The following is a 20,733-nucleotide window of genomic DNA, read 5'->3' as shown; positions in this document are numbered from 1 at the left end:
TTAACTTAAATAACTCAGAAACTACAAAACATTTCAAAGTAAAAAGTTCCAGCATGTGTCTCCACAGAAAGCTGAATTATAAAAAGTGTGAATGGAGTTTCTAGGTGAAAGTGCTTTTTTGACGTGCCAATATCTGCCATTGAGCCCCATTGTAAATGTCTCAAATTTGAAAGCACTATATTTCTAAAACGATGAAACATTTCAAAGATTCCTTTTCAGGCAAACATGTCCACCGTAAGATGAACCTTAATAGGTTTGAATGGGGTTTCTAGGTGTAAGTATGTAGGACTAGTAGCATGCCAAGGTTTGTGCTATTGCCATTGGGAATGCATTGGGCGTTTAACTTAAATGACTCAGAAACTACAAAACATTTCAAAGTAAAAAGTTTCAGCATGTGTCTCCACAGAAAGCTGAATTATAAAAAGTGTGAATGGAGTTTCTAGGTGAAAGTGCTTTTTTGACGTGCCAATATCTGCCATTGAGCCCCATTGTAAATGTCTCAAATTTGAAAGCACTATATTTCTAAAACTATGAAACATTTCAAAGATTCCTTTTCAGGCAAACATGTCCACCGTAAGATGAACCTAAATAGGTTTGAATGGGGTTTCTAGGTGTAAGTATGTAGGACTAGTAGCATGCCAAAGTTTGTGCTATTGCCATTGGGAATGCATTGGGCGTTTAACTTAAATAACTCAGAAACTACAAAACATTTCAAAGTAAAAAGTTCCAGCATGTGTCTCCACAGAAAGCTGAATTATAAAAAGTGTGAATGGAGTTTCTAGGTGAAAGTGCTTTTTTGACGTGCCAATATCTGCCATTGAGCCCCATTGTAAATGTCTCAAATTTGAAAGCACTATATTTCTAAAACGATGAAACATTTCAAAGATTCCTTTTCAGGCAAACATGTCCACCGTAAGATGAACCTTAATAGGTTTGAATGGGGTTTCTAGGTGTAAGTATGTAGGACTAGTAGCATGCCAAAGTTTGTGCTATTGCCATTGGGAATGCATTGGGCGTTTAACTTAAATGACTCAGAAACTACAAAACATTTCAAAGTAAAAAGTTCCAGCATGTGTCTCCACAGAAAGCTGAATTATAAAAAGTGTGAATGGAGTTTCTAGGTGAAAGTGCTTTTTTGACGTGCCAATATCTGCCATTGAGCCCCATTGTAAATGTCTCAAATTTGAAAGCACTATATTTCTAAAACTATGAAACATTTCAAAGATTCCTTTTCAGGCAAACATGTCCACCGTAAGATGAACGTAAATAGGTTTGAATGGGGTTTCTAGGTGTAAGTATGTAGGACTAGTAGCATGCCAAAGTTTGTGCTATTGCCATTGGGAATGCATTGGGCGTTTAACTTAAATAACTCAGAAACTACAAAACATTTCAAAGTAAAAAGTTCCAGCATGTGTCTCCACAGAAAGCTGAATTATAAAAAGTGTGAATGGAGTTTCTAGGTGAAAGTGCTTTTTTGACGTGCCAATATCTGCAATTGAGCCCCATTGTAAATGTCTCAAATTTGAAAGCACTATATTTCTAAAACGATGAAACATTTCAAAGATTCCTTTTCAGGCAAACATGTCCACCGTAAGATGAACCTAAATAGGTTTGAATGGGGTTTCTAGGTGTAAGTATGTAGGACTAGTAGCATGCCAAAGTTTGTGCTATTGCCATTGGGAATGCATTGGGCGTTTAACTTAAATAACTCAGAAACTACAAAACATTTCAAAGTAAAAAGTTCCAGCATGTGTCTCCACAGAAAGCTGAATTATGAAAAGTGTGAATGGAGTTTCTAGGTGAAAGTGCTTTTTTGACGTGCCAATATCTGCCATTGAGCCCCATTGTAAATGTCTCAAATTTGAAAGCACTATATTTCTAAAACGATGAAACATTTCAAAGATTCCTTTTCAGGCAAACATGTCCACCGTAAGATGAACCTTAATAGGTTTGAATGGGGTTTCTAGGTGTAAGTATGTAGGACTAGTAGCATGCCAAAGTTTGTGCTATTGCCATTGGGAATGCATTGGGCGTTTAACTTAAATGACTCAGAAACTACAAAACATTTCAAAGTAAAAAGTTCCAGCATGTGTCTCCACAGAAAGCTGAATTATAAAAAGTGTGAATGGAGTTTCTAGGTGAAAGTGCTTTTTTGACGTGCCAATATCTGCCATTGAGCCCCATTGTAAATGTCTCAAATTTGAAAGCACTATATTTCTAAAACTATGAAACATTTCAAAGATTCCTTTTCAGGCAAACATGTCCACCGTAAGATGAACCTTAATAGGTTTGAATGGGGTTTCTAGGTGTAAGTATGTAGGACTAGTAGCATGCCAAAGTTTGTGCTATTGCCATTGGGAATGCATTGGGCGTTTAACTTAAATGACTCAGAAACTACAAAACATTTCAAAGTAAAAAGTTCCAGCATGTGTCTCCACAGAAAGCTGAATTATAAAAAGTGTGAATGGAGTTTCTAGGTGAAAGTGCTTTTTTGACGTGCCAATATCTGCCATTGAGCCCCATTGTAAATGTCTCAAATTTGAAAGCACTATATTTCTAAAACTATGAAACATTTCAAAGATTCCTTTTCAGGCAAACATGTCCACCGTAAGATGAACCTAAATAGGTTTGAATGGGGTTTCTAGGTGTAAGTATGTAGGACTAGTAGCATGCCAAAGTTTGTGCTATTGCCATTGGGAATGCATTGGGCGTTTAACTTAAATAACTCAGAAACTACAAAACATTTCAAAGTAAAAAGTTCCAGCATGTGTCTCCACAGAAAGCTGAATTATAAAAAGTGTGAATGGAGTTTCTAGGTGAAAGTGCTTTTTTGACGTGCCAATATCTGCCATTGAGCCCCATTGTAAATGTCTCAAATTTGAAAGCACTATATTTCTAAAACGATGAAACATTTCAAAGATTCCTTTTCAGGCAAACATGTCCACCGTAAGATGAACCTTAATAGGTTTGAATGGGGTTTCTAGGTGTAAGTATGTAGGACTAGTAGCATGCCAAAGTTTGTGCTATTGCCATTGGGAATGCATTGGGCGTTTAACTTAAATGACTCAGAAACTACAAAACATTTCAAAGTAAAAAGTTCCAGCATGTGTCTCCACAGAAAGCTGAATTATAAAAAGTGTGAATTGAGTTTCTAGGTGAAAGTGCTTTTTTGACGTGCCAATATCTGCCATTGAGCCCCATTGTAAATGTCTCAAATTTGAAAGCACTATATTTCTAAAACTATGAAACATTTCAAAGATTCCTTTTCAGGCAAACATGTCCACCGTAAGATGAACCTAAATAGGTTTGAATGGGGTTTCTAGGTGTAAGTATGTAGGACTAGTAGCATGCCAAAGTTTGTGCTATTGCCATTGGGAATGCATTGGGCGTTTAACTTAAATAACTCAGAAACTACAAAACATTTCAAAGTAAAAAGTTCCAGCATGTGTCTCCACAGAAAGCTGAATTATAAAAAGTGTGAATGGAGTTTCTAGGTGAAAGTGCTTTTTTGACGTGCCAATATCTGCCATTGAGCCCCATTGTAAATGTCTCAAATTTGAAAGCACTATATTTCTAAAACGATGAAACATTTCAAAGATTCCTTTTCAGGCAAACATGTCCACCGTAAGATGAACCTAAATAGGTTTGAATGGGGTTTCTAGGTGTAAGTATGTAGGACTAGTAGCATGCCAAAGTTTGTGCTATTGCCATTGGGAATGCATTGGGCGTTTAACTTAAATAACTCAGAAACTACAAAACATTTCAAAGTAAAAAGTTCCAGCATGTGTCTCCACAGAAAGCTGAATTATAAAAAGTGTGAATGGAGTTTCTAGGTGAAAGTGCTTTTTTGACGTGCCAATATCTGCCATTGAGCCCCATTGTAAATGTCTCAAATTTGAAAGCACTATATTTCTAAAACGATGAAACATTTCAAAGATTCCTTTTCAGGCAAACATGTCCACCGTAAGATGAACCTTAATAGGTTTGAATGGGGTTTCTAGGTGTAAGTATGTAGGACTAGTAGCATGCCAAAGTTTGTGCTATTGCCATTGGGAATGCATTGGGCGTTTAACTTAAATAACTCAGAAACTACAAAACATTTCAAAGTAAAAAGTTCCAGCATGTGTCTCCACAGAAAGCTGAATTATAAAAAGTGTGAATGGAGTTTCTAGGTGAATGTGCTTTTTTGACGTGCCAATATCTGCCATTGAGCCCCATTGTAAATGTCTCAAATTTGAAAGCACTATATTTCTAAAACTATGAAACATTTCAAAGATTCCTTTTCAGGCAAACATGTCCACCGTAAGATGAACCTAAATAGGTTTGAATGGGGTTTCTAGGTGTAAGTATGTAGGACTAGTAGCATGCCAAAGTTTGTGCTATTGCCATTGGGAATGCATTGGGCGTTTAACTTAAATAACTCAGAAACTACAAAACATTTCAAAGTAAAAAGTTCCAGCATGTGTCTCCACAGAAAGCTGAATTATAAAAAGTGTGAATGGAGTTTCTAGGTGAAAGTGCTTTTTTGACGTGCCAATATCTGCCATTGAGCCCCATTGTAAATGTCTCAAATTTGAAAGCACTATATTTCTAAAACGATGAAACATTTCAAAGATTCCTTTTCAGGCAAACATGTCCACCGTAAGATGAACCTTAATAGGTTTGAATGGGGTTTCTAGGTGTAAGTATGTAGGACTAGTAGCATGCCAAAGTTTGTGCTATTGCCATTGGGAATGCATTGGGCGTTTAACTTAAATGACTCAGAAACTACAAAACATTTCAAAGTAAAAAGTTCCAGCATGTGTCTCCACAGAAAGCTGAATTATAAAAAGTGTGAATGGAGTTTCTAGGTGAAAGTGCTTTTTTGACGTGCCAATATCTGCCATTGAGCCCCATTGTAAATGTCTCAAATTTAAAAGCACTATATTTCTAAAACTATGAAACATTTCAAAGATTCCTTTTCAGGCAAACATGTCCACCGTAAGATGAACCTAAATAGGTTTGAATGGGGTTTCTAGGTGTAAGTATGTAGGACTAGTAGCATGCCAAAGTTTGTGCTATTGCCATTGGGAATGCATTGGGCGTTTAACTTAAATAACTCAGAAACTACAAAACATTTCAAAGTAAAAAGTTCCAGCATGTGTCTCCACAGAAAGCTGAATTATAAAAAGTGTGAATGGAGTTTCTAGGTGAAAGTGCTTTTTTGACGTGCCAATATCTGCCATTGAGCCCCATTGTAAATGTCTCAAATTTGAAAGCACTATATTTCTAAAACGATGAAACATTTCAAAGATTCCTTTTCAGGCAAACATGTCCACCGTAAGATGAACCTAAATAGGTTTGAATGGGGTTTCTAGGTGTAAGTATGTAGGACTAGTAGCATGCCAAAGTTTGTGCTATTGCCATTGGGAATGCATTGGGCGTTTAACTTAAATAACTCAGAAACTACAAAACATTTCAAAGTAAAACGTTCCAGCATGTGTCTCCACAGAAAGCTGAATTATAAAAAGTGTGAATGGAGTTTCTAGGTGAAAGTGCTTTTTTGACGTGCCAATATCTGCCATTGAGCCCCATTGTAAATGTCTCAAATTTGAAAGCACTATATTTCTAAAACGATGAAACATTTCAAAGATTCCTTTTCAGGCAAACATGTCCACCGTAAGATGAACCTTAATAGGTTTGAATGGGGTTTCTAGGTGTAAGTATGTAGGACTAGTAGCATGCCAAAGTTTGTGCTATTGCCATTGGGAATGCATTGGGCGTTTAACTTAAATGACTCAGAAACTACAAAACATTTCAAAGTAAAAAGTTCCAGCATGTGTCTCCACAGAAAGCTGAATTATAAAAAGTGTGAATGGAGTTTCTAGGTGAAAGTGCTTTTTTGACGTGCCAATATCTGCCATTGAGCCCCATTGTAAATGTCTCAAATTTGAAAGCACTATATTTCTAAAACTATGAAACATTTCAAAGATTCCTTTTCAGGCAAACATGTCCACCGTAAGATGAACGTAAATAGGTTTGAATGGGGTTTCTAGGTGTAAGTATGTAGGACTAGTAGCATGCCAAAGTTTGTGCTATTGCCATTGGGAATGCATTGGGCGTTTAACTTAAATAACTCAGAAACTACAAAACATTTCAAAGTAAAAAGTTCCAGCATGTGTCTCCACAGAAAGCTGAATTATAAAAAGTGTGAATGGAGTTTCTAGGTGAAAGTGCTTTTTTGACGTGCCAATATCTGCCATTGAGCCCCATTGTAAATGTCTCAAATTTGAAAGCACTATATTTCTAAAACGATGAAACATTTCAAAGATTCCTTTTCAGGCAAACATGTCCACCGTAAGATGAACCTAAATAGGTTTGAATGGGGTTTCTAGGTGTAAGTATGTAGGACTAGTAGCATGCCAAAGTTTGTGCTATTGCCATTGGGAATGCATTGGGCGTTTAACTTAAATAACTCAGAAACTACAAAACCTTTCAAAGTAAAAAGTTCCAGCATGTGTCTCCACAGAAAGCTGAATTATGAAAAGTGTGAATGGAGTTTCTAGGTGAAAGTGCTTTTTTGACGTGCCAATATCTGCCATTGAGCCCCATTGTAAATGTCTCAAATTTGAAAGCACTATATTTCTAAAACTATGAAACATTTCAAAGATTCCTTTTCAGGCAAACATGTCCACCGTAAGATGAACCTAAATAGGTTTGAATGGGGTTTCTAGGTGTAAGTATGTAGGACTAGTAGCATGCCAAAGTTTGTGCTATTGCCATTGGGAATGCATTGGGCGTTTAACTTAAATAACTCAGAAACTACAAAACATTTCAAAGTAAAAAGTTCCAGCATGTGTCTCCACAGAAAGCTGAATTATAAAAAGTGTGAATGGAGTTTCTAGGTGAAAGTGCTTTTTTGACGTGCCAATATCTGCCATTGAGCCCCATTGTAAATGTCTCAAATTTGAAAGCACTATATTTCTAAAACGATGAAACATTTCAAAGATTCCTTTTCAGGCAAACATGTCCACCGTAAGATGAACCTTAATAGGTTTGAATGGGGTTTCTAGGTGTAAGTATGTAGGACTAGTAGCATGCCAAAGTTTGTGCTATTGCCATTGGGAATGCATTGGGCGTTTAACTTAAATGACTCAGAAACTACAAAACATTTCAAAGTAAAAAGTTTCAGCATGTGTCTCCACAGAAAGCTGAATTATAAAAAGTGTGAATGGAGTTTCTAGGTGAAAGTGCTTTTTTGACGTGCCAATATCTGCCATTGAGCCCCATTGTAAATGTCTCAAATTTGAAAGCACTATATTTCTAAAACTATGAAACATTTCAAAGATTCCTTTTCAGGCAAACATGTCCACCGTAAGATGAACCTAAATAGGTTTGAATGGGGTTTCTAGGTGTAAGTATGTAGGACTAGTAGCATGCCAAAGTTTGTGCTATTGCCATTGGGAATGCATTGGGCGTTTAACTTAAATAACTCAGAAACTACAAAACATTTCAAAGTAAAAAGTTCCAGCATGTGTCTCCACAGAAAGCTGAATTATAAAAAGTGTGAATGGAGTTTCTAGGTGAAAGTGCTTTTTTGACGTGCCAATATCTGCAATTGAGCCCCATTGTAAATGTCTCAAATTTGAAAGCACTATATTTCTAAAACGATGAAACATTTCAAAGATTCCTTTTCAGGCAAACATGTCCACCGTAAGATGAACCTAAATAGGTTTGAATGGGGTTTCTAGGTGTAAGTATGTAGGACTAGTAGCATGCCAAAGTTTGTGCTATTGCCATTGGGAATGCATTGGGCGTTTAACTTAAATAACTCAGAAACTACAAAACATTTCAAAGTAAAAAGTTCCAGCATGTGTCTCCACAGAAAGCTGAATTATGAAAAGTGTGAATGGAGTTTCTAGGTGAAAGTGCTTTTTTGACGTGCCAATATCTGCCATTGAGCCCCATTGTAAATGTCTCAAATTTGAAAGCACTATATTTCTAAAACGATGAAACATTTCAAAGATTCCTTTTCAGGCAAACATGTCCACCGTAAGATGAACCTAAAAAGGTTTGAATGGGGATTCTAGGTGTAAGTATGTAGGACTAGTAGCATGCCAAAGTTATAATTTTTTTTCGGACGGCTTACTATAGCATGTCGTTTTTCGTGATTTTGGACTATTTGAAAAAAAGATGAAAATCATGAAAAAACAACATACTATGGTCATGGTTTCGGACGGCATACTATAGCATGTCGTTTTATTTTCATGATTTTGGAGGATTTGAAAAAAATATGGAAATCATGAAAAAACGACATACTATAGTCCATGGTTTGGGACGGCATAATATATTTTGTCATATTTTCATGATTTTGGGACATTATGTCAGAGCCAGGACTTGAACCTGCAGCCTCCTGATTCCCAGGCAGGCTCTGTACCCAGTGAGCCACTGTGCACGCTGTTCTTAAAAGGCAGAATAGATAATGACAGAAGAGCCAGAGACTTGTTTCCATTGTGGTTCATAAACATTCAAACGTCTAGAGATAAACAACAGCAAAAGAAACAATAGACAAATCTCCTGTTATTTTATTTTTTGTATTTTATTTTTGTATCAATGTTGTACTCAAAGGGAACAGCAGACTGTGTTGTGGCAGGAAGCTAGTAGATCAGTGAATTAGCACACTGGCTGCATTATCTGGAGATTGTGGGTTCAAACCCCACTCAAATCATTACTTCCCAAAATCTGCCATTGACCCCCATTCTGAATTTCTCAAATTTAAAAGCACTATATTTCTAAAACTATGAAACATTTCAAAGATTCCTTTTCAGGCAAACATGTCCACCGTAAGATGAACCTAAATAGGTTTGAATGGGGTTTCTAGGTGTAAGTATGTAGGACTAGTAGCATGCCAAAGTTTGTGCTATTGCCATTGGGAATGCATTGGGCGTTTAACTTAAATAACTCAGAAACTACAAAACATTTCAAAGTAAAAAGTTCCAGCATGTGTCTCCACAGAAAGCTGAATTATAAAAAGTGTGAATGGAGTTTCTAGGTGAAAGTGCTTTTTTGACGTGCCAATATCTGCCATTGAGCCCCATTGTAAATGTCTCAAATTTGAAAGCACTATATTTCTAAAACTATGAAACATTTCAAAGATTCCTTTTCAGGCAAACATGTCCACCGTAAGATGAACCTAAATAGGTTTGAATGGGGTTTCTAGGTGTAAGTATGTAGGACTAGTAGCATGCCAAAGTTTGTGCTATTGCCATTGGGAATGCATTGGGCGTTTAACTTAAATAACTCAGAAACTACAAAACATTTCAAAGTAAAAAGTTCCAGCATGTGTCTCCACAGAAAGCTGAATTATAAAAAGTGTGAATGGAGTTTCTAGGTGAAAGTGCTTTTTTGACGTGCCAATATCTGCCATTGAGCCCCATTGTAAATGTCTCAAATTTGAAAGCACTATATTTCTAAAACGATGAAACATTTCAAAGATTCCTTTTCAGGAAAACATGTCCACCGTAAGATGAACCTAAATAGGTTTGAATGGGGTTTCTAGGTGTAAGTATGTAGGACTAGTAGCATGCCAAAGTTTGTGCTATTGCCATTGGGAATGCATTGGGCGTTTAAGTTAAAAAAACTCAGAAACTACAAAACATTTCAAAGTAAAAAGTTCCAGCATGTGTCTCCACAGTAAGCTGAATTATAAAACGTGTGAATGGAGTTTCTAGGTGAAAGTGATTTTGACGTGGCACTATCTGCCATTGTAAATTTCTCAAATTTAAAGCACTATATTTCTAAAACTATGAAACATTTCAAAGATTCCTTTTCAGGCAAACATGTCCACCGTAAGATGAACCTAAATAGGTTTGAATGGGGATTTTAGGTGTAAGTATGTAGGACTAGTAGTAGTAGCATGCCAAAGTTATAATCTTTTTTCGGACGGCTTGTCGTTTTTCGTGATTTTGGACTATTTGAAAAAAAGATGAAAATCATGAAAAAACAACATACTATGGTCATGGTTTCGGACGGCATACTATAGCATGTCGTTTTTCATGATTTTGGAGGATTTGAAAAAAAGATGAAAATCATGAAAAAACTACATACTATAGTCCATGGTTTGGGACGGCATAATATATTTTGTCATATTTTCATGATTTTGGGACACTATGTCAGAGCCAGGACTTGAACCTGCAGCCTCCTGATTGCCAGGCAGGCTCTGTACCCAGTGATCCACTGTGCATGCTGTTCTTAAAAGGCAGAATAGATAATGACAGAAAAGCCAGAGACTTGTTGGTCAGGGGACCTTAGTATAATTGCCTTATTTGAATCTGAATCCAACATGTAAAAAACATATTTATGATTTTTGTTCGTTTAATTTGATTCCAGCAAACAGAAATTGGCTAGTTTTTCCTTTTTTTGTTCAGAATTGAAAAATGGGAAAACGCTTAACGAAAAATAACAAAAACTGGTCAAGGGACCTTAGTATAAGTATGTTTGTTCAATTTAATCCAGCAAAAAGAAAATTGCTATTTTTTTCCTTTTTTTGTTCAGAATTGAAAAATGGGAAAACACTAACCGAAAAATCACAAAAATGGTGGTGCCTTAGTATAATTCTGTTTGAGTCCAGCAAACAGAAAATTGCTATTTTTTTCCTTTTTTTTGTTCAGATTTGAAAAATGTGAAAACTCGAAGCCAAAACCCAGCTTTTAAAAGCTGCCTCAAAGTTGAGTTTTCAGGAGAAGAAAAGCATGCAAAAAAAGCTGTTCATTCCAAGCTTCAAAACTAAAAAGCTGGTATACATAGAGATAACATGGGAGCACGAAGCAAGAAGCTGCTTGATTATACCTTTGGTTTTTTTGCACTACTGATTGTTACCCGTTTCCTTTCTTGTCAGTTAAAATTATCATTCATCATCACTTCCATCTTGTCCATCACCTAACCCTAACCCTAACCCTAACCCTAACCCTAGTTGTCTGGTACCAGATTGGTTACCATATGGTACCAGAACAAAACCAACAAAAAAGCAGTTCAATTGTCTGGAACCAGTGGGGCAGTGTCTTAGGACACTGCCACATGATCGGGAGATGGTGAGTTCAAACCCCACTCAAGTTTTTACTTTCAAGACCGATTTCAGAAGAAGAAAACCAACAAAAAAGCAGTTGAGTTGTCTGGAACCAGTGGCGCAGTGTGTTAGGACGCTGCCACATGATCGGGAGATGGTGAGTTCAAACCCCACTCAAGTCATTACTATCAAGACCGATTTCAGAAGAAGAAAACCAACGACCTATCAACCAACACATTTAAAGGCATATCAATCCCATTAATCAGTTTTCTTATCAAGTTGAAGGCATCCCGGATTTTGTTGAGGGTGGGTTGGGTGTTAAACGGTTTCTCATCAACTCCATGTTAAATCACCCAATTACCCGCCAACGGTCACTAGCCCTAACCCTAGGTGTCTATTACCAGATTGGTTACCATATGGTACCAGAACAAAACCAACAAAAAGCAGTGTGAATTGTCTGGAACCAGTGGCGCAGTGTGTTAGAACGCTCCCACATGACCTGTAGATGGTGAGTTCAAACCGCACTCAAGTCTTTACTTTCAAGACCGATTTCAGAAGAAGAAAACCAACAAAAAAGCAGTTGAATTGTCTGGAACCAGTGGCGCAGTGTGTTAGGACGCTGCCACATGATCAGGAGATGGTGGGTTCAAACTCCACAAAAGTCTTTACTTTCAAGACCGATTTCAGAAGAATAAAACCAACAAAAAAGCAGTGTGACTTGTCTGGAACCAGTGGCGCAGTGTGTTAGAACGCTCCCACATGATTGGGAGATGATGAGTACAAACCCCACTCAAGTCTTTACTTTCAAGACCGATTTCAGAAGAAGAAAACAAACAAAAAAGCAGTTGAATTTTCTGGAACCAGTGGCGCAGTGTGTTATGACACTGCCACATGATCGGGAGATGGTGAGTTCAAACCCCACTCAAGTCTTTACTTTCAAGACCGATTTCAGAAGAAGAAAACCAACGACCTATCAACCAACACATTCAAAGGCATATCAATCCCATTAATCCATTTTCTTATCAAGTTGAAGGCATCCCGGATTTTGTTGAGGGTGGATTGGGTGTTTCACGGTTTCTCATCAACTCCATGTTAAATCACACAATTACCCCCCAACTGACACTAGCCCTAACCCTAACCCTAACCCTAACCCTAACCCTAACCCTAGTTGTCTCTTACCAGATTGGTTACCATATGGTACCAGAACAAAACAAACAAGAAAGCAGTGTGAATTGTCTGGAACCAGTGGCGCAGTGTGTTAGAACGCTGCCACATGATCGGGAGATGGTGAGTTCAAATCCCACTCAAGTCCTTACTTTCAAGACCGATTTTAGAAGAAGAAAAAAAAACAAAAAAGCAGTTGAATTGTCTGGAACCAGTGGAGCAGTGTTTTAGGACACTGCCTCATGATCGGGAGATCGTGAGTTCAAACCCCACTCAAATTTTTACTTTCAAGACCGATTTCAGAAGAAGAAAACCAACAAAAAAGCAGTTGAATTGTCTGGTACCAGTGGCACAGTGTGTTAGGACACTGCCTCATGATCGGGAGATCGTGAGTTCAAACCCCACTCAAGTTTTTACTTTCAAGACCGATTTCAGAAGAAGAAAACCAACAAAAAAGCACTTGAATTGTCTTGAACCAGTGGCGCAGTGTGTTAGGACGCTGCCATATGATCGGGAGATGGTGAGTTCAAACCCCACTCAAGTCTTTACTTTCAAGACCGATTTCAGAAGAAGAAAACCAACGACCTATCAACCAACACATTCAAAGGCATATCAATCCCATTAATCCATTTTCTTATCAAGTTGAAGGCATCCCGGATTTTGTTGAGGGTTTGTTGGGTGTTTCACGGTTTCTCATCAACTCCATGTTAAATCACACAATTACCCCCCAACGGACACTAGCCCTAACCCTAACCCTAACCCTAACCCTAACCCTAACCCTAACCCTAGTTGTCTGTTACCAGATTGGTTACCATATGGTACCAGAACAAAACAAACAAGAAAGCAGTGTGAATTGTCTGGAACCAGTGGCGCAGTGTGTTAGAACGCTGCCACATGATCGGGAGATGGTGAGTTCAAACCCCACTCAAGTCTTTACTTTAGAGGCCGATTTTAGAAGAAGAAAACCAACAAAAAAGCAGTGTGAATTGTCTGGAACCAGTGGCGCAGTGTGTTAGAACGCTCCCACATGACCTGGAGATGGTGAGTTCTAACCGCACGCAAGTCTTTACTTTCAAGACCGATTTCAGAAGAAGAAAACCAACAAAAAAGCAGTTGAATTGTCTGGAACCAGTGGCGCAGTGTGTTAGGACGCTGCCACATGATCGGGAGATGGTGAGTTCAAACCCCACTCAAGTCTTTACTTTCAAGACCGATTTCAGAAGAAGAAAACCAACAAAAAAGCAGTCTGAATTGTCTGGAACCAGTGGCGCAGTGTGATAGAACGCTCCCACATGATCGAGAGATGGTGAGTTCAAACCCCACTCAAGTCTTTACTTTCAAGACCGATTTCAGAAGAAGAAAACCAACAAAAAAGCAATCGAGTTGTCTGGAACCAGTGTTGCAGTGTGTTAGGACGCTGCCACATGATCGCGAGATGGTGAGTTCAAACCCCACTCAAGTCTTTACTTTCAAGACCGATTTCAGAAGAAGAAAACCAACAAAAAAGCAGTGTGAATTGTCTGGACCCAGTGGCACAGTGTGTTAGGATGCTGTCACAAGATCGGGAGATGGTGAGTTCAAACCCCACTCAAGTCTTTACTTTCAAGACCGATTTCAGAAGAAGAAAACCAACATAAAAGCAGTGTGAATTGTCTGGACCCAGTGGCACAGTGTGTTTAGTGTTAGGACGCTCCCACATGATCAGGAGATGGTGGGTTCAAACCCCACTCAAGTTCAAACAAAAAAATAAAGTTCTAGGGTGCAATCCCACCCCAGTATTTACTGTGACACTTTGCTTTCCACACTGACATCAAGTAGCACGAAAATCTGTGTTGTAGTAACCATCAGTTAGCTCAGTGTGATGAGAGGCTGTCCTTGGGAGCCACAGGTCCAGGGTTCAAATCCCACATTAGTCATAATTGTGACACTTTGCTTTGCACACTGATTTCCAGAAGGACAACTTTAAAGCAGCCCAGAAATTCACCATGATTGTGTGCCGGTAAGTGGCCCAGCGGATAAGTCAGATGATATCCGTAGTATACCTAGTAGAAGTGTGCCGGTTCAAACCCGACATACTCCTAGTAGGCAGTGATGGTTCAAATCACTGACACCTAGAGTAGGAGTGGCCCAGTGGATAAATCAAATGATATCCGTAGAATACCTAGTAGAAGTATGCCGGCCGACATACTCCTAATAGGATGGTGCTAGTTCAAATCACCAACACCTACAGTAAGTAGGAGTGTCTGCAGTTAAGTGGCCTGGTGGATAAATCAGATAATATCCATAGAATACCTAGTAGAAGTCTGCCGGTTCAAACCCGACATAGGATGGTGCTGGTTCAAATCACCATCACCTAGTAGGTAGGACCGTGTGCTGTTAATTGGCCCGGTGGATAAATCAGATAATATCCGTAGAATACCTTGTGGGATGGTGCTGGTTCAAATCACCATCACCTAAAGTAGGTAGGACCGTGTGCCATTAATTGGCCCGGTGGATAAATCAGATAATATCCGTAGAATACCTAGTGGGATGGTGCTGGTTCAAATCACCATCACCTAGAGTAGGTAGGACGGTGTGCCGTTAATTGGCCCGGTATGTAGGGGCAGAGTAGGTTGAGGTGTAGATAGGGGGAGAGTAGGCGAGGGTTGGTCAGTTAGGGGGAGGAGTAGGTGAGGGGGGTAAGGTAGGGGGAGATTAGGCGAGGGGGGGGCAGGCGAGGTGGAGAGTAGGCGAGGGGGGGGCCAGGCAGGGGAAGAGTAGGTGAGGGGGTGGCAGGAGGGGGGCCAGGCAGGGGAGAGTAGGAGAGGAGGGAGGCCAGGCAAGGGGAGAGGGGGGAGGCCAGGCAGGAGGAGAGTAGGCGATGGGGAGGCCAGGCAGGGGGAGAGTAGGAGATGAGGGAGGCCAGGCAGGGGGAGAGTAGGAGATGAGGGAGGCCAGGCAGGGGGAGAGTAGGAGAGGGGGGAGGCCAGGCAGGGGGAGAGTAGGAGAGGAGGGAGGCCAGGCAGGGGGAGAGTAGGAGAGGAGGGAGGCCAGGCAGGGGGGAGGCCAGGCAGGGGGAGAGGAGGGAGGCCAGCCAGTGGTCTTCCTGACTTTTTTTTTTATAATTAGTAAATAAGTTAAACATTTTATTTTTTTATTTTTTCTAAAATTATTTAAAAAAAAATATAGGAGGAGCCCCCCTGCCTACTCTCCCCCTGCCTGGCCTGCCCCTCGCCTACTCTCCCCCTGCCTACTCTCCCCCTGCCTGGCCTACCCCCTCTCCTACTCTCCCCCTGCCTGGCCTCCCCCTCTCTCCCCCTCTCCCCCTGCCTGGCCTTCCCCCTCTCCCCCTCTCCCCCTGCCTGGCCTTCCCCCTCTCCTACTCTCCCCCTGCCTGGCCTCCCCCTCGCCTACTCTCCCCCTGCCTGGCCTCCCCCCTCTCCTACTCTACCTGGCCTCCCCCTCTCCTACTCTCCCCCTGCCTGGCCTCCCCCCTCTCCCCCTGCCTGGCCTCCCCCCTCACCTACTCTCCCCCTGCCTGGCCTCCCTCCTCTCCTACTCTCCCCCTGCCTGGCCCCCCTCGCCTACTCTCCCCCTGCCTGCCACCCCCTCACCTACTCTTCCCCTGCCTGGCCCGCCCTCGCCTACTCTCCACCTCGCCTGCCCGCCCCCTCGCCTAATCTCCCCCTACCTTACCCCCCTCACCTACTCTCCCCCTATCTACACCTCAACCTACTCTGCCCCTACATACTCTTACCTGACCCCCTACCTACTCTAGGTGATGGTGATTTGAACCAGCACCATCCCACTAGGTATTCTACGGATATTATCTGATTTAACCACCGGGCCAATTAACGGCACACGGTCCTACCTACTCTAGGTGATGGTGATTTGAACCAGCACCATCCCACTAGGTATTCTACGGATATTATCTGATTTAACCACCGGGCCAATTAACTGCACACAGTCCTACCGACTCTAGGTGTTGGTGATTTGAACCAGCACCATCCCACTAGGTATTCTACAGATATTATCTGATTTATCCACCAGGCCACTTAACTGCACACACTCCTACTTACTGTAGGTGTTGGTGATTTGAACTAGCACCATCCTAGTAGGAGTATGTCGGCCGGCATACTTCTACTAGGTATTCTGATTTATCCACAGGGCCACTCCTACTGTAGGTGTCAGTGATTTGAACCATCACCACCTACTAGGAGTATGTCGGGTTTGAACCGGCACACTTCTACTAGGTATACTACGGATATCATCTGACTTATCCGCTGGGCCACTTACCGGCACACAATCATGGTGAATTTCTGGGCTGCTTTAAAGTTGTCCTTCAGGAAATCAGTGTGCAAAGCAAAGTGTCACAGTTATGCCTAATGTGGGATTTGAACACTGGACCTGTGGATCCCAAGGACAGCCTCTCATCACACTGAGCTAACTGATGGTTACTACAACACAGCTTTTCTGTGCTACTTGATGCCAGTGTGGAAAGCAAAGTGTCAGTAAAGACTGGGGTGGGATTGCACCCTGGACCTTTATTTTTTTGTTTGAACTTGAGTGGGGTTTGAACCCACCATCTCCTGATCATGTGGCAGCGTACTAACACACTGAGCCACTGGGTCCAGACAATTCACACTGCTTTTTTGTTGGTTTTCTTCTTCTGAAATCGGTCTTGAAAGTAAAGACTTGAGTGGGGTTTGAACTCACCATCTCGCGATAATGTGGCAGCGTCCTAACACACTGCACCACTGGTTCCAGACAATTCAGCTGCTTTTTTGTTGGTTTTCTTCTTCTGAAATCGGTCTTGAAATTAAAGACTTGAGTGTGGTTTGAACTCACCATCTCCCGATCACGTGGGAGGGTTCTATCACACTGCGCCACTGGTTCCAGACAATTCACACTGCTTTTTTGTTGGTTTTCTTCATCTGAAATCGGTCTTGAAAGTAAAGACTTGAATGGGGTTTGAACTCACCATCTCCCGATCATGTGGCATCGTCCTAACACACTGCGCCACTGGTTCCAGACAATTCAACTGCTTTTTTGTTGGTTTTCTTCTTCTGAAATCGGTCTTGAAAGTAAAGACTTGAGTGGGGTTTGAACTCACCATCTCCCGATCATGTGGCATCGTCCTAACACACTGCGCCACTGGTTCCAGACAATTCAACTGCTTTTTTGTTGGTTTTCTTCTTCTGAAATCGGTCTTGAAAGTAAAGACTTGAGTGGGGTTTGAACTCACCATCTCCCGATCATGTGGGAGGGTTCTATCACACTGCGCCACTGGTTCCAGACAATTCACACTGCTTTTTTGTTGGTTTTCTTCATCTGAAATTCGGTCTTGAAAGTAAACACTTGAGTGGGGTTTGAACTCACCATCTCCCGATCATGTGGCAGTGTCATAACACACTGCGCCACTGGTTCCAGAAAATTCAACTGCGTTTTTGTTGGTTTTCTTCTTCTGAAATCGGTCTTGAAAGTAAAGACTTGAGTGGGTTTTGAACTCATCATCTCCCAATCATGTGGGAGCGTTCTAACACACTGCGCCACTGGTTCCAGACAATTCACACTGCTTTTTTGTTGGTTTTCTTCTTCTGAAATCGGTCTTGAAAGTAAAGACTTGAGTGGGGTTTGAACTCACCATCTCCCGATCATGTGGCAGCGTTCTAACACACTGCGCCACTGGTTCCAGACAATTCAACTGCTTTTTTGTTGGTTTTCTTCTTCTGAAATCGGTCTTGAAATTAAAGACTTGGGTGGGGTTTGAAATCACCATCTCCCGATCATTTGGCAGCATCCTAACACACTGCGCCACTGGTTCCAGACAATTCAAATGCTTTTTTGTTGGTTTTCTTCTTCTGAAATCGGTCTTGAAAGTAAAGACTTGAGTGGGGTTTGAACTCACCATCTCCCGATAATGTGGGAGGGTTCTATCACACTGCGCCACTGGTTCCAGACAATTCACACTGCTTTTTTGTTGGTTTTCTACATCTGAAATCGGTCTTGAAAGTAAAGACTTGAGTGGGGTTTGAACTCACCATCTCCCGATCATGTGGCAGTGTCATAACACACTGCGCCACTGGTTCCAGAAAATTCAACTGCGTTTTTGTTGGTTTTCTTCTTCTGAAATCGGTCTTGAAAGTAAAGACTGGAGTGGTGTTTGAACTCATCATCTCCCAATCATGTGGGAGCGTTCTAACACACTGCGCCACTGGTTCCAGACAATTCACACTGCTTTTTTGTTGGTTTTCTTCTTCTGAAATCGGTCTTGAAAGTAAAGACTTGAGTGGTGTTTGAACTCACCATCTCCCGATCATGTGGCAGCGTTCTAACACACTGCGCCACTGGTTCCAGACTATTCACACTGCTTTCTTGTTTGTTTTGTTCTGGTACTATATGGTAACCAATCTGGTACCAGACAACTAGGGTTAGGGTTAGGGTTAGGGTTAGGGTTATGGCTAGTGTCCGTTGGGGGGTAATTGGGTGATTTAACATGGAGTTGATGAGAAACCGTGAAACACCCAACCCACCCTCAACAAAATCCGGGATGCCTTCAACTTGATAAGAAAACGGATTAATGGGATTGATATGCCTTTGAATGTGTTGGTTGATAGGTCGTTGGTTTTCTTCTTCTGAAATCGGTCTTGAAAGTAAAGACTTTTGTGGCGTTTGAACCCACCATCTCCTGATCATGTGGCAGCGTCCTAACACACTGCGCCACTGGTTCCAGACAATTCAACTGCTTTTTTGTTGGTTTTCTTCTTCTGAAATCGGTCTAGAAAGTAAAGACTTGAGTAGGATTTGAACTCACCATCTCCCGATCATGTGGGAGCGTTCTAACACACTGCTCCACTGGTTCAAGATAATTCACACTGCTTTTGTGTTGCTTTTCTTCTTCTGAAATCGGTCTTGAAAGTAAAGACTTGAGTGGGGTTTGAACTCACCATCTCCGGATCATGTGGCAGCGTTCTAACACACTGCGCCACTGGTTCCAGACAGTTCACAGTGCTTTTTTGTTTGTTTTGTTCTGGTACCATATGGTAACCAATCTGGTACCAGACAACTAGGGTTAGGGTTAGGGTTAGGTGATGGACAAGATGGAAGTGATGATGAAGGATCATTTTAACTGACAAGAAAGGAAACGGGTAACAATCAGTAGTGCAAAAAAAACAAAGGCATAATCAGACTTAAGCCGCGTTAACACCAAGGAAGCTAGAAGCAGCTTCTTGCTTCGTGCTCCAATGTTATCTCTATGTATACCAGCCTTTTTCGTTTTGAAGCTTGGAATGAACAGCTTTTTTTTGCGTGCTTTTTTTCTCCTGAAAACTCAACTTTGACGCAGCTTTTAAAAGCTGGGTTTTGGCTTCGAGTTTTCACATTTTTCAAATCTGAACAAAAAAAAGGAAAAAAATTGCAAATTTCTGTTTGCTGGACTCAAACAGAATTATACTAAGGCACCACCATTTTTGTGATTTTTCGTTTAGTGTTTTCACATTTTTCAATTCTGAACAAAAAAAGGAAAAAAATAGCAATTTTCTTTTTGCTGGATTAAATTGAACAAACATACTTATACTAAGGTCCCTTGACCAGTTTTTGTGATTTTTCGTTTAGCGTTTTCCCATTTTTCAATTCTGAACAAAAAAAGGAAAAACTAGAAAATTAAACGAACAAAAATCACAAATATGTTTTGTATATGTTGGATTCAGATTCAAATAAGGCAATTATACTAAGGTCCCCTGACCCTTGTTTCCATTGTGGTTCATAAACATTCAAACGTCTAGAGATAAACAACAGCAAAAGAAACAATAGACAAATCTCCTGTTCTTTTATTTTTTGTATTTTATTTTTGTATCAATGTTGTACTCAAAGGGAACAGCAGACTGTGTTGTGGCAGGAAGCTAGTAGATCAGTGACTTAGCACACTGGCTGTTCTGGAGGTTGTGGGTTCAAACCCCACTCAAATCTTTACTTGCCAAAATCTGCCATTGACCCCCATTCTGAATGACTATGAAGCATTTCAAAGATTCATGTCCACGGTAAGATGAACATTTTTAAGTTTGCATCCCAGTACACCCAGGGTAAGTACATCGAGGAGTAATGGCTTCAGTTGGAGGTTCTTCGGTTCGGCTTTGGTTCCCGGCTGGCCTTGAACCTGCTTTGGTCATGTACCTATGTGGCCACTAGCCAGTGTAGCCACGTCCTACCCGCTTGCCTACGGCACCTCCATTTACAAACGTTTCTTTAGAGCTTTTAAGTGTGGTTTCTGGAGAAAAATATTCAAAACTAGATTCAGAGTAAAGATCCAGGAAGAATTGAACCCATGACATTCTGATCTAGACAGTGTCCTATCACATTGGCCCCTTTTCCACCGGTTGGTTCCCAATGGGAACCGGTTCAGTTCTTTTTGGTTCTTAGTCCATGAGCCAGAGCTCCAACATTAAAAAACGTGAATTATGAATGGGCAAAACCATACCTATATTAAATTGTTATCACCAGGAAACTTCCCCAATTGAGTACTTACACAAAGACAATGATTTATTCCA

This window comes from Electrona antarctica, assembly GCF_951216825.1.
Source record: "Electrona antarctica genome assembly, chromosome: 18".
NCBI lineage: Eukaryota > Metazoa > Chordata > Actinopteri > Myctophiformes > Myctophidae > Electrona > Electrona antarctica.
This window is presented reverse-complemented; position numbering follows the sequence as displayed.